Raw genomic sequence first — 10,996 nt, 5'->3', positions numbered from 1 at the left:
GAGAAGACAAAGAAGTGTAATCCAAATAAAACCACAAGAGAAACCTTCAGGAGATGAACTGAGTGATATGGAGATAACCAAACTTCCAGATGCGGAGTTCAAAATAATGATTGTAAGGATGCTTAGGGATCTTAGAACAACAATGGATGGTCATTACGAACATCTAAATAAAGAAATAGCAAGTATAAAAAGGATATTGAAATATTAAAAAAGAATCAGTCAGAGATGAAAATACAATATCAGAAATGAAGACCACAATGGAAGGAATTAAAAACAGGATGGATAGAGATGAGGATCGAATCAGTGAGTTGGAGGAAAACTTGAATAAAGGCAAGAAAGCAGAAAAGAAAAAGGAAAAGAGACTCAAAAAGTCTGAGGAAGCCCTGGCCGGTTGGCTCAGTGGTAGAGCGTCGGCCTGGCGTACAGAAGTCCTGGGTTCAATTCCCGGCCAAGGCACACAGGAGAAGCGCCCATCTGCTTCTCCACCCCTCCCCCTCTCCTTCCTCTCTGTCTCTCTCTTCCCCTCCCACAGCCGAGGCTCCATTGGAGCAAACATGGCTCAGGCGCTGGGGATGGCTCCTTGGCCTATGCCCTAGGCGCTAGAGAGGCTCTGGTCATGGCAGAGCGACGCCCCAGAGGGGCAGAGCATCGCCCCCTGGTGGGCATGCCAGGTGGATCCCGGTCGGGCGCATGCAGGAGTCTGTCTGACTGCCTCCCTGTTTCCAGCTTCGGAAAAATGAAAAAAAAAAAATTTATTTCAATGAGATTACCCCATAATCAAAACTTCAGATACCCAATCTTCAAATTACTTAACTGACCTTATCCGGGGAAGCAGGAAGTACCACCCTGGAACTGAGGACACATGTTTTGGGAGATCGAGAAACTTTGGGGGAAGTAATACTGCCAGGAATATACTTACTGAGGCTGGTTTTGGGTGCTCTTAGTAAGGACGCTGGTAACCTCCACATAGCTGGATTGGGCAATATTGGAGGTATTGCTGTGAATTTTTCATATTTGACCTATCTTGTGAGGTAAATTTCTTCTGTACCTAGTTGTTTAGAGTTTTTATTTTAAGAGTATTGACTTTTGTCAAATGTGGTTTTTTGCATCTATTGAGATTATTGTGTAATTTTTATTCCTCACTCTGTTGACGTAGTGTATTTCATTAGTTGATTTGCAGATGTTTAACCATCCGTTGCATCCCTGGAGTAAGTCCCACTTGGTCATGGTATAGATTCTTTTAATGTGATATTGAATTCAGTTTGTTAGTAATTTGTTGAAGATTTTTGCATCTGTGTTCATCATCAATATAACCTGTAGTTTTGTTTTGATTTGTTTTAGTGTCATTTTCTGTCTCTCATATCAGAACAATGCTGGCTTTATAAAATGAGTTTGAAAGTTTTCTCTTGTACTTATTTTTGGGGGAAGAGATTGAGAAGGATTGGTGTTAATTATTTTTTAAATATTTGGTAGAATTTACCAGTGAGGCCATCTGCTCCTATACTTTTGTTTGTTGAGAGATTTTTGGTTACTGATTCAATTTTCTCATTTGTTATTAGTTTGTTCATATTTTTTTAAAGTTTTTCTTTATGATTCAGTCTTCTTAGGTTGTATGTTTCTAGGAATTTATCCATTTCTCTCAGGTTCTCAAATATGTTGCCGTTTCTTGTAAGGCAGATTTAATGGTGATGATTACCTTCAGCTTTTGTTTATTTGGGAAAGTATCTTACCTTCATTTCTGAAGGATAGCTTTGTTAAGTAGTTTTTGTTGGCAGCTTCTTCTTTTTACTACTTTGAATATATCATCCCATTTGTTCTTGGTCTATAATATCTCTGTTGAGAATTCTGCTAATAGCCTTTCCATTTTATGGTAGAAATTTCTCTTGTCACTTTTAAAATTCTCTCTTGATCTTCCTTTTCTCTTTCTCTCCCTCTTCTCTCTAAAATTAATAAAAAAAAATTTTAAAGGCCTGACTAGTGGTGGCACAGTGGATAAAGCATCAACCAGGAACGCAGAGGTTGCCAGTTTGAAAGTCTGAGCTTGCCTGGTCAGGGGATATATGGGAGTTGATGCTTCCTGCTTCTCCCCTCCCTTCTTGTCCCTCCTCTCTCTAAAATGAATAAATAAAAGAATTAAAATTCTCTTTTTGTCTTTGATCTTAAACAGTTTTATTATGTGTGTTTGGAGACAATTGCTTTGAATGCAAACTTTGGGTTGGTGTATAGCTTCATGACCTTGAATGTCCAAATCTCTTCCTAGTTTTGAGGAGTTGTCAGCTATTATCTCTTTAAATAAGCCCTTTTCCCCTACCTCCCTCTTTTCTTAGGACTCCCGTAGTGCATACATTATTTTTCTTGACGGTGTCTAATAAGTCCCATAGGTTTTCTGCATTTCTTTTCATTTATCTTTTCTATTTGCTCTTCTGCACTTGATCTTAGCCAAGAGACTGAGAAGTGATCTTTTAGTCCTTCTAAAATGTTAGTTTCAAATGATCTGGCCTCTAGTTCACTGATTATTTCCTTTCCTTCTTCCAGTCTGCTATTGAAACTGTCGAATTCTTCAGTAATTGTAGTTTTGGGTTCCAAAATTTCTGTTTGGTTCTTTTTCCCATTTTTTGGTTGAACTTGTCATTTTTTTCTTTCATTGTATTCTTGATTTTGCTTTTTTTTTTGACAGAGACAGAAAGAGAGTCACAGAGAGGGACAGATAGGGACAGACAGATAGGAAAGAAGAGAGATGAGAAGCATCAATTCTTCCTTGAGGGTCCTGAGTTGTTCATTTATTGCTTTCTCATATATGCCTTGACCTGGGGGCTACAGCAGAGCAAGTGCCCTTTTGCTCTAGCCAGTGACCTTGAGTTTCAAGCCAGTGACATTTGGGCTCAAGCTAGCAATCATGGAGTCACGTCTATGATCCACGCTCAAACCAGCACCACCTTGCTCAAGCTGGTGAGCCCATGCTCAAGCTGGTGATCTCAGGTTTTGAACCTGGAACCTTAGTATCCCAGGTCAATGCTCTATCTGCTGTACCACCACCAGTCAGGCTCCCATATGTACTTTGTTAAGGATTTTGATGATCACCAAGAGCAACGAAAAACAGGCCGTGTGTTGGATTAACTGTAAGGTATTTTTCCCCATCGAGAAGGAAGGAAGAGGGCTAGAGCCACAAAGTGTGGAATAACAATAAGGCTTTATTCAGTACAGAGCACGCATCCCACCCAGCAAGGTTCCCTGGCCCCGAGGTAAGATGGAGGCAGGGAAGTTGCACGGATTAAACCACGTGGGAGATATTTAAAGGGGTCCCTCTAGGGAAGTCGAGCTAACATGACGTGGTGAAATCTCACTGGCTAGTAGATGGTCACTTTTTTCCAAACGGTTCCTGTGAAGCCTCCTTTGGTGCGCTTGGTTGTGGGGAGTCCTAGCCAAAGTTCACGGGTCTGAGTTTCCCAAGTTACCATCCCCCATTATCCACCGAACTTACATTCTGACCTTTTCTGTTAAATAGAAAAGGGGCGCCGTTTATTCATCTGGCTACTTCCTGCTGATTAGGGGCATCGTGGGGAGGGGGAGATCAGAAGGTGGTGGTTTTGAGGGGTGTCAGGAGGAACATCTGTGTGGCCATGACTGGAGAAACTTCGTGGATGCGGTCCTGTAAGGATTTTAAAAAAAGAGGAGTAATAGGGGGATTTGCAGGGTCCAGCCTTTTGGTGAGCTGGAGATGGATGGAGTCCAGTGGTTCTGACTGCCAGTGGTCCTGTAAGAAGGCAAGCTTGAGGCAGAACTGCATGTCAGGAGTGACATAAAAAGGGGAAAGGAAGGGGTCCCATCCATTCCCATAACCGAGACCTGTGAGGGAACTAGAGGTCCAGAGTGTGATGGCAAAACAGAGAAGGTAGCCCCCATGTCCACAAGAAATGAGATGGACTTACCCACTAGTTGCAGCATACCCTGGGTTCTCCTAGTCCAGGCCATGTCCTAGGAGTTCGAGCGATGCACCCACCTGGCTGGATTGGCCTTCCCATTCGGGCGGCTTGTCCTCCACGTAGAGGCGCTGAGGAAAAGCCTGTTGCCCAAAGGGGCAATCACTCCGCCAGTGACTGGGCTGCTTGCAGTCAGGGCAAGGCTCAGTGGGCAGCCGCCGGCAGGGGCCCTGCTGGGACCAGTGGTCCTACTTGCCACACTTAAAGTAAGCTGCTGGTGGCTCTGCTGGTCTCAGGGTTGCCACAAGAGCCAGGTTTGGGAGCATTACCTTCTGCTGCATGTGGGCCTGGCGAACAACCTTGGTCTGTTTCTACTAATTGGGACTGTTAAAAACTTTAAATGCCATGTTCACCGGTCCTGTATAAGGGTTTGGGGTATTGGGAATAAGAGGAGGAGGGCTAGTGTGGAACCTGGCACCCAGATCCCGCAGGAAATGCTGGAGCCAAAGGCAGCACAGGGCCAGAACTTCCTGCAAGAAAATTGGGGTTAGGCCCTGGCCGGTTGGCTCAGTGGTAGAGCATCAGCCTGGCGTGCAGAAGTCCCGGGTTCGATTCCTGGCCAGGGCACACAGGAGAAGCGCCCATCTGCTTCTCCACCCCTCCCCCTCTCCTTCCTCTCTGTCTCTCTCTTCCCCTCCCGCAGCGAGGCTCCATTGGAGCAAGATTGGCCTGGGCGCTGGGGATGGCTCCTTGGCCTCTGCCCCAGGCGCTGGAGTGGCTCTGGTCGCAACAGAGTGACGCCCCAGAGGGGCAGAGCATCGCCCCCGGTGGGCGTGCCGAGTGGATCCCAGTCGGGCGCATGCGGGAGTCTGTCTGACTGTCTCTCCCCGTTTCCAGGTTCAGAAAAAATACACACACACACACACACACACACACACACACACACAAAACGGTGTTAGAGCCAAAGCCAGGCTGAGAATGGCCTGACGGGGGAGAGACTTAAGAACACAGTGCAGGGAGGGGGCCCTGGCCAGCAGGGGAGATGAAAGAGAAATGGTAGTAGATGGCAAATAAGAAACAGGTTTTTGTGAAGGGAGGGGAGGGGGCTCCCAGAGGGAAGAGACCCGAGCACAAATGAGGTCCACAGAGGGACCAGAGAAAAGTCCCGAGAGAGGGGTGCCTCTGGGGGTCAGACAGGAGGAAGAGAGTGTTGGGAGTCCACGGAGAAGGAAAGATCAGGAGTGGAGGTTTTAGGTGAGGTTTCTCTGGCCAGAAAAAGGCCTGCGCAGTGGAATAGGTGGCACAGATATTAAGGACAGGTGCGTGAATAATTAGAAGCCGTATATGTAAGAGATCTCCAATCAGTTCCCAGCTTTTTTGGTGATACTTAAATTGGTGAGGGTGTTAACACCAAAAGTCCCTTCAGGAGGCTAATTCAGTGGGTTCTGTGGCCTGGCCACAGTGGAGAAGAACAGTTTCTCCTTCCTTAGGGAGGGAGATTCCTGTGCCCCCACAGCTGCCCTCAGTCCTCGGAGTGGTCAGATTTGAGTATTAGCATCCTAAAAACTCAAGGTCCGGCCAAGGGCGGAAAATGTAAAGTGGATGTGCTTGGGGACAAGCACACACACTTGGACAGACGGAAAAGACTTCCCTGACGTAGCTACGGTTTCAGACAGGGAGTCTCGTAGGAAAGAACTGAGAGGAAGGCTGGAGGCAGGGGACTTACCGCACCGTGCACCGAAGTGGGTGAAAGGCAGGAGATCCTGGTTAGTTCTCGGAGGGGATGGGGAAGAGGAGCGGTCCTTGCGGACTTCAACTCCTCATGGGTTTGGCACCAAAATATAAGGTATTTTTCCCCACCGAGAAGGAAGAAACAGGGCCCGGAGCTGCAAAGTGTGGAATAAGTAAACGGCTTTATTGAGTACAGAGTGCACATCCCGCCCAGCAAGTTTCCCTGACCCCGAGGTAAGATGGAGGCCAGGGAAGTTGCAAGAATTAAACCGCGTGGAAGATATTGAAAGGGGTCCCTCTAGGGAAGTCGAGCTAACATGACGTGGTGAAATCTCACTGGCTGGTAAACGGTCGCTATTTTCCAAACGGTTCCTGTGAAGCCTCCTTTGGCATGCTTGGTTGTGGGCAGTCCTAGCCAAAGTTCACGGGTTTGAGTTCCCCATGTGACCTTTCCCCATTATGTACAAACCTTACATTAACAATATAGTTTCTTTCTGAGCTCTGATTGAGGTTTCATGTAAAGTAACCTCAATGTAAAAAAAGTAATTAGTTCCCTGTACCCCTGTTTTTTACTCTGCCAAGCTGGCTCCCAGCCCTGGCCATCTAGCTCAGTTGTTGAGTATTGTCCCAACATGCTGAGGTTCTGGGTCCACTCCTGGGTCAGGGCACAAAGAAAAATCACCAATGATGGCATGAATAAGTGAAACAATAAATCAATATCATTCTCTCTTCCTCTCACTATTTCTCTCCCTTCTTCTGTTTCTAAAAAAAATCAATAAATAAAAGAAAAGAACATGCTGTTCCCTAACATCTGATGCCCTTACTATATGGGGTAACACAGTTTACCACAAACTTTCACAATCTTGAAGTTTTCTTATGTTTGTGTAGAAGAGAGTTAAATTTTAAGTGTTTCCTTATTCAGGTGATTTTTAAAAATCTAATATTTGAAGAAACAAAGACCCTTGGACTTAGCAGCTCAGCTCTGATATTAACCCTGTGTGTGATTATATGCAAAGCTCTTTGCCTCTCTGAGCCATTATTTCATTGCTCTTAAGATGAGGAAGTAAGAAATTTTATGAGATGATTTCTAAGGTCTAGTCCAGCTCCTTTATTTTGATATTTTCTTCCTTCGGTGAAGAGAAAAATAGCCAAGTATTTGAACCCCCAGAAAGGATGCATAGAAAGAGATAGGACATGAGTTTCTCAAGGCAAAGGATGGCTCTAAAGACAGTGACAGAGAGACCAGATTTCAAAATATATATATAAACTGTATTAAAATCTGCTCTTTTTCCAGGACCAGAAATTGCCCTGGACCATCGCGGCTAGTAATTGTCCAGGTCCTGAGTGAGAACATTGCAGAACGAAAAGATAAACTCAGAGAGAAAAAGGATGGGATCAGGAGGTCTCTGCATAGCCAACAGCTTGCAAGAACAAGTATCCACCCCCAAACCTCTTTATTTACAAGGCAGAGCAAAGTCATTAGCAAATCAGAGATATCTCTGATACAAAGTCACATTTCCAAGGCAACCCAAGAATTCTCCCACATGCAGAAAACCCTCTAACCTGCATAACATCTTAACAACAGAATAAACAAAGGGTGAGAAGAGAGGCATGTAAATTGCCTCTAGCAACTTAATCAGGAAAGTGAGATGGGGGTATAGGATGAGTACAAATACTCAGCTTCATAGCCAATATGAAGTTGTGGGGAAGAGCTTAGCCTTTAGATTAAGTCTTAAACTGTGAGGGCTTTACCAGCTTGCAGTCTACCACAATAAATGTCCTGACACAGGTTCATCAGAGGTGGTATTGAACAGCTAGCCAATAGCTATATTTCTTTAAAATCAAGCTCTTTGAATCTTTGAACTATGGCTTCCTGACGTTCTAAATGTTACAAAGAGACAAAGTTTTCTGAACTCTCAATTGCATTTATCCATGTTGAAATTGACTTAGTAATGATTTAACTTTAAATCAAATATTTAATGCTAAAGTCAGATGGCAAGATGCATAAGAATTACTCAACAAATGATTGTGAAATATAATTAAATTGAAATGCTTCCCAGTGCAAAGTTTACAACTTATAAAAGGAGAGCTGGAGTTCTTACCCTGCCATAGAAGTGGAAATTTGGGTGAATTCCTTCAGTTCTGATTCTAATTTCCCTCACCTGTAAAATGAATAAAATATAACTGTCTCACCAGACCAGTGATGGCACAGTGGATAGAGCTGAGGTCCCAGATTTGAAACCCTGAGGTTGCCTGCTTGTGCACAAGCTCACCAGCTTAAGCAGGGGTCATCAGCTTGAGCGTGGGATCATAGAAATGACCCCGTGTTTGCTGGCTTGAGCAAGGGGTCACTGGTTCCGCTGGAATCCCCTGGTCAAGGCGTGAATGAAAAGTAATCAGTGATCAAAGTGCTGCGACTATTAGTTGATGCTTTTCATCTCTCTCCCTTTCTCTCTCTCACACTAAGAAAAAAAAAAAAAAAGCTTGTCTCATGGACTGATTATGAGATTCAAACATGATATTTACAAAAGTACTTCAAAAACTTTACAAAATTCTACAAATAAAAAGAATTGTTCTTGCCTGACTGGTGGTGGAGCAGTGGATACAGTATCAACCTGGGATGCTGAGGTCCCAGGTTGGAAATCCTGAGCTTGCGAATTGAGTGAGAGCTCATTGGGCTTGAGCACGGGCTCACTAGCTTGAGTGCACAGCTGCCGCCTTGCATGTGGGATCACCAACTAGACCCCATGGTCACTGGCTTCAGCCCAAGGTCGCGGGCTGAGCAAGGGGTCACTTGCTCTGCTGGAGCCCTCCAGTCAAGGCACATATGAGAAAGCAATCAATGAACAACTAGTGATGCAATTATGAGTTGATGATTTTCATCTCTTTCCCTTTCTCTCTCCCTTCCTCTCTGTCTGTCTTTCTTACTCTCTCTCTCTCTCAAATAAAATAAGATAAAATAAAAAGAATTACTTTTGTATTAAAGAAAGCAATTTATTTTTTTAAAAAAAGCACTAAGCCCTGGCTGGTAGGCTCAGTGCTAGAACATCAGCCCAGAGTGTGAATGTCCTGGGTTCAATGCTCGGTCAGGGCACATAGAAGAAATGACCATCTGCTTCTCCACGCATCCCCTTCCTTCTTTTCTCTGTCTCTTTCTTCCCTGCCAGCAACCATGATTTGAATGCTTCCAGCAAGTTGGCTCAGGGTACTGAGGATGACACCATGACCTCACCTCAAGAGCTAAAATATTTTAGCACGGTTGTTGAGCAACAGAGCAGTGGCCCCAGGTGGGTAACACATTGCCGGTAGGGAGCTTGCTGGGTGGATCCCTTGTCTCTCTGCTCCCCACCCCTCACGTAATAATATAAGTACTAAGTAAATAAATAAATAAATAAATAAATAGCACTAAGATTCTTGGCACTTTATTTAAAAACTGAATAGTGGTTTTACAGAAGGCTTTTTTTTAAAGTAGGTCCTTTTTGGAGTATCTAGTATAATTTTAATTTTATTAGATACTGACCTAAATACATTATGTTTTTGTATGTGGAATCAGGATATGGTGGTCTTTCCAGACTGAGGCTGTTTGTTCGCTTGTTTCTGTTTGTCTGTTTGTTTTTGAGAGAGCACAGGAATAGCCAGCTATCCTGTATGTGCCCTGACTGGGGCATCAAACTAGCAACCTCCAGCTCCAGAACGAGGACACTCTGCTCATCTATGTCCACTGCTCGGCAACTGAACTATTTTTAGCACCTAAGAGGAAGGCTCCAGGGAGCCATCCTCAATGGCCTGCCTTGTCAATGTTCTCAAGCCATGGCTGCAGAAGGGGTAGGAAGAGATAGAAGTGAGAGAGGGAGGGATAAAGAAGAAGATGGTCAAAAATAAATAAATAAATAAATAAATAAATAAATAAAAGAAGAAGATGGTCACTTCTACTGTGTGCCCTGACAGGAAATCAATCCCGGCACATCCATACTGGCCAATGCTCTACCACTGAGCAAACAAGCCAGGGTTCAGACTGAGGTGTTTTTGATGCAATTAGTTCCCCACCCTCCAACAAAAGCTCAAATACTGGGTAATTGCTCATTAGATTTGCTTCTCCACCACTACAGAAGCTATGGCGGGAAGCTCTTGTTTCTCAGGACCTCCCTTGCTGACCTCCTCGAAGACGAACTCTTCCTGCTGCAAACTGAGCACACTTCATCACCGCTGTGTAGAACACTATACCATTGGGAGTCTGTGTTGGGTTCACATGTCCATGGTTTCCAAGAAGGGGACTTCATTATAATTGCCATATGTGATGTGTCAGATGCCTGAGGTTCAAATTCCAGTCCTCCCCTTTATTAACAAGAGCAGGGAGGTCGGTAAGGCATTTCCTTTGAGAATAAGTGATGTCAGAACTCATGACATATAGAAAAGGGCTGTGTCAAGAGAGTGGGCTGTCTCTACTCTAAGACAAGACTAGTTCCCTATACCCTTCTGTTTTTACTCTGCCTCCTTCTCTCTGTCATTGATTCTGGCCTTTCCTTGGATTTTCTGGAAAGAAACAATAAGAGAGTGCTTCTTACTTTTGCACATATGATGAATTTTGACATGAGATATTCTCTTTCATTTTTTGTCAAGATTATAAATTTTACCCCTTTAAAAATTTTATAGCTTTTAATTTCACTATTAAAATATGGCCATCTCTGAAGAAGTAAGTTATTTTTAAAAAACTATATTTATTTATTTATTTCAGTGAGAGGAGAGAGAGAGAGAAAGGGGGCTGGGGAGAGCAGGAAGATTCAACTCATAATAGTTGCTTCTCGTATGAGCCTTGACTGGGCAAGCCCAGGGTTTAGAACTGGCCATGTCAGCATTTCAAGTCATTGCACCACCACACATCAAGCAAGAAGTAAGTTATATTTAGTTGAAATTTCCACTGAAAACTTAGATATTTATGAATGCTAAGGTAACTTTTTTAAAATTAAAAATTATTGGACAGGCCTTGGCCGGTTGGCTCAGCGGTAGAGCATCGGCCTGGCGTGCAGGGGACCCGGGTTCGATTCCCGGCCAGGGCACATAGGAGAAGCGCCCATTTGCTTCTCCACCCCTACCTACTTCTTCCTCTCTGTCTCTCTCTTCCCCTCCCGCAGCCAAGGCTCCATTGAAGCAAAGATGGCCCGGGCGCTGGGGATGGCTCCATGGCCTCTGCCCCAGGCGCTAGAGTGGCTCTGGTCGTGGCAGAGCAATGCCCCGGAGGGGCAGAGCATCGTCCCCTGGTGGGCATAGCATCACCCCCTGGTGAGCATAGCGTCGCTCCTGGTGGGCGTGCTGGGTGGATCCCCGTCGGGCGCATGCGGGAGTCT

This window comes from Saccopteryx bilineata, chromosome 7, assembly GCF_036850765.1.
Source record: "Saccopteryx bilineata isolate mSacBil1 chromosome 7, mSacBil1_pri_phased_curated, whole genome shotgun sequence".
Classification (NCBI taxonomy): Eukaryota; Metazoa; Chordata; class Mammalia; order Chiroptera; family Emballonuridae; genus Saccopteryx; species Saccopteryx bilineata.
The sequence above is the reverse complement of the archived record's forward strand: the minus strand, read 5'-3'. Positions refer to the sequence as shown.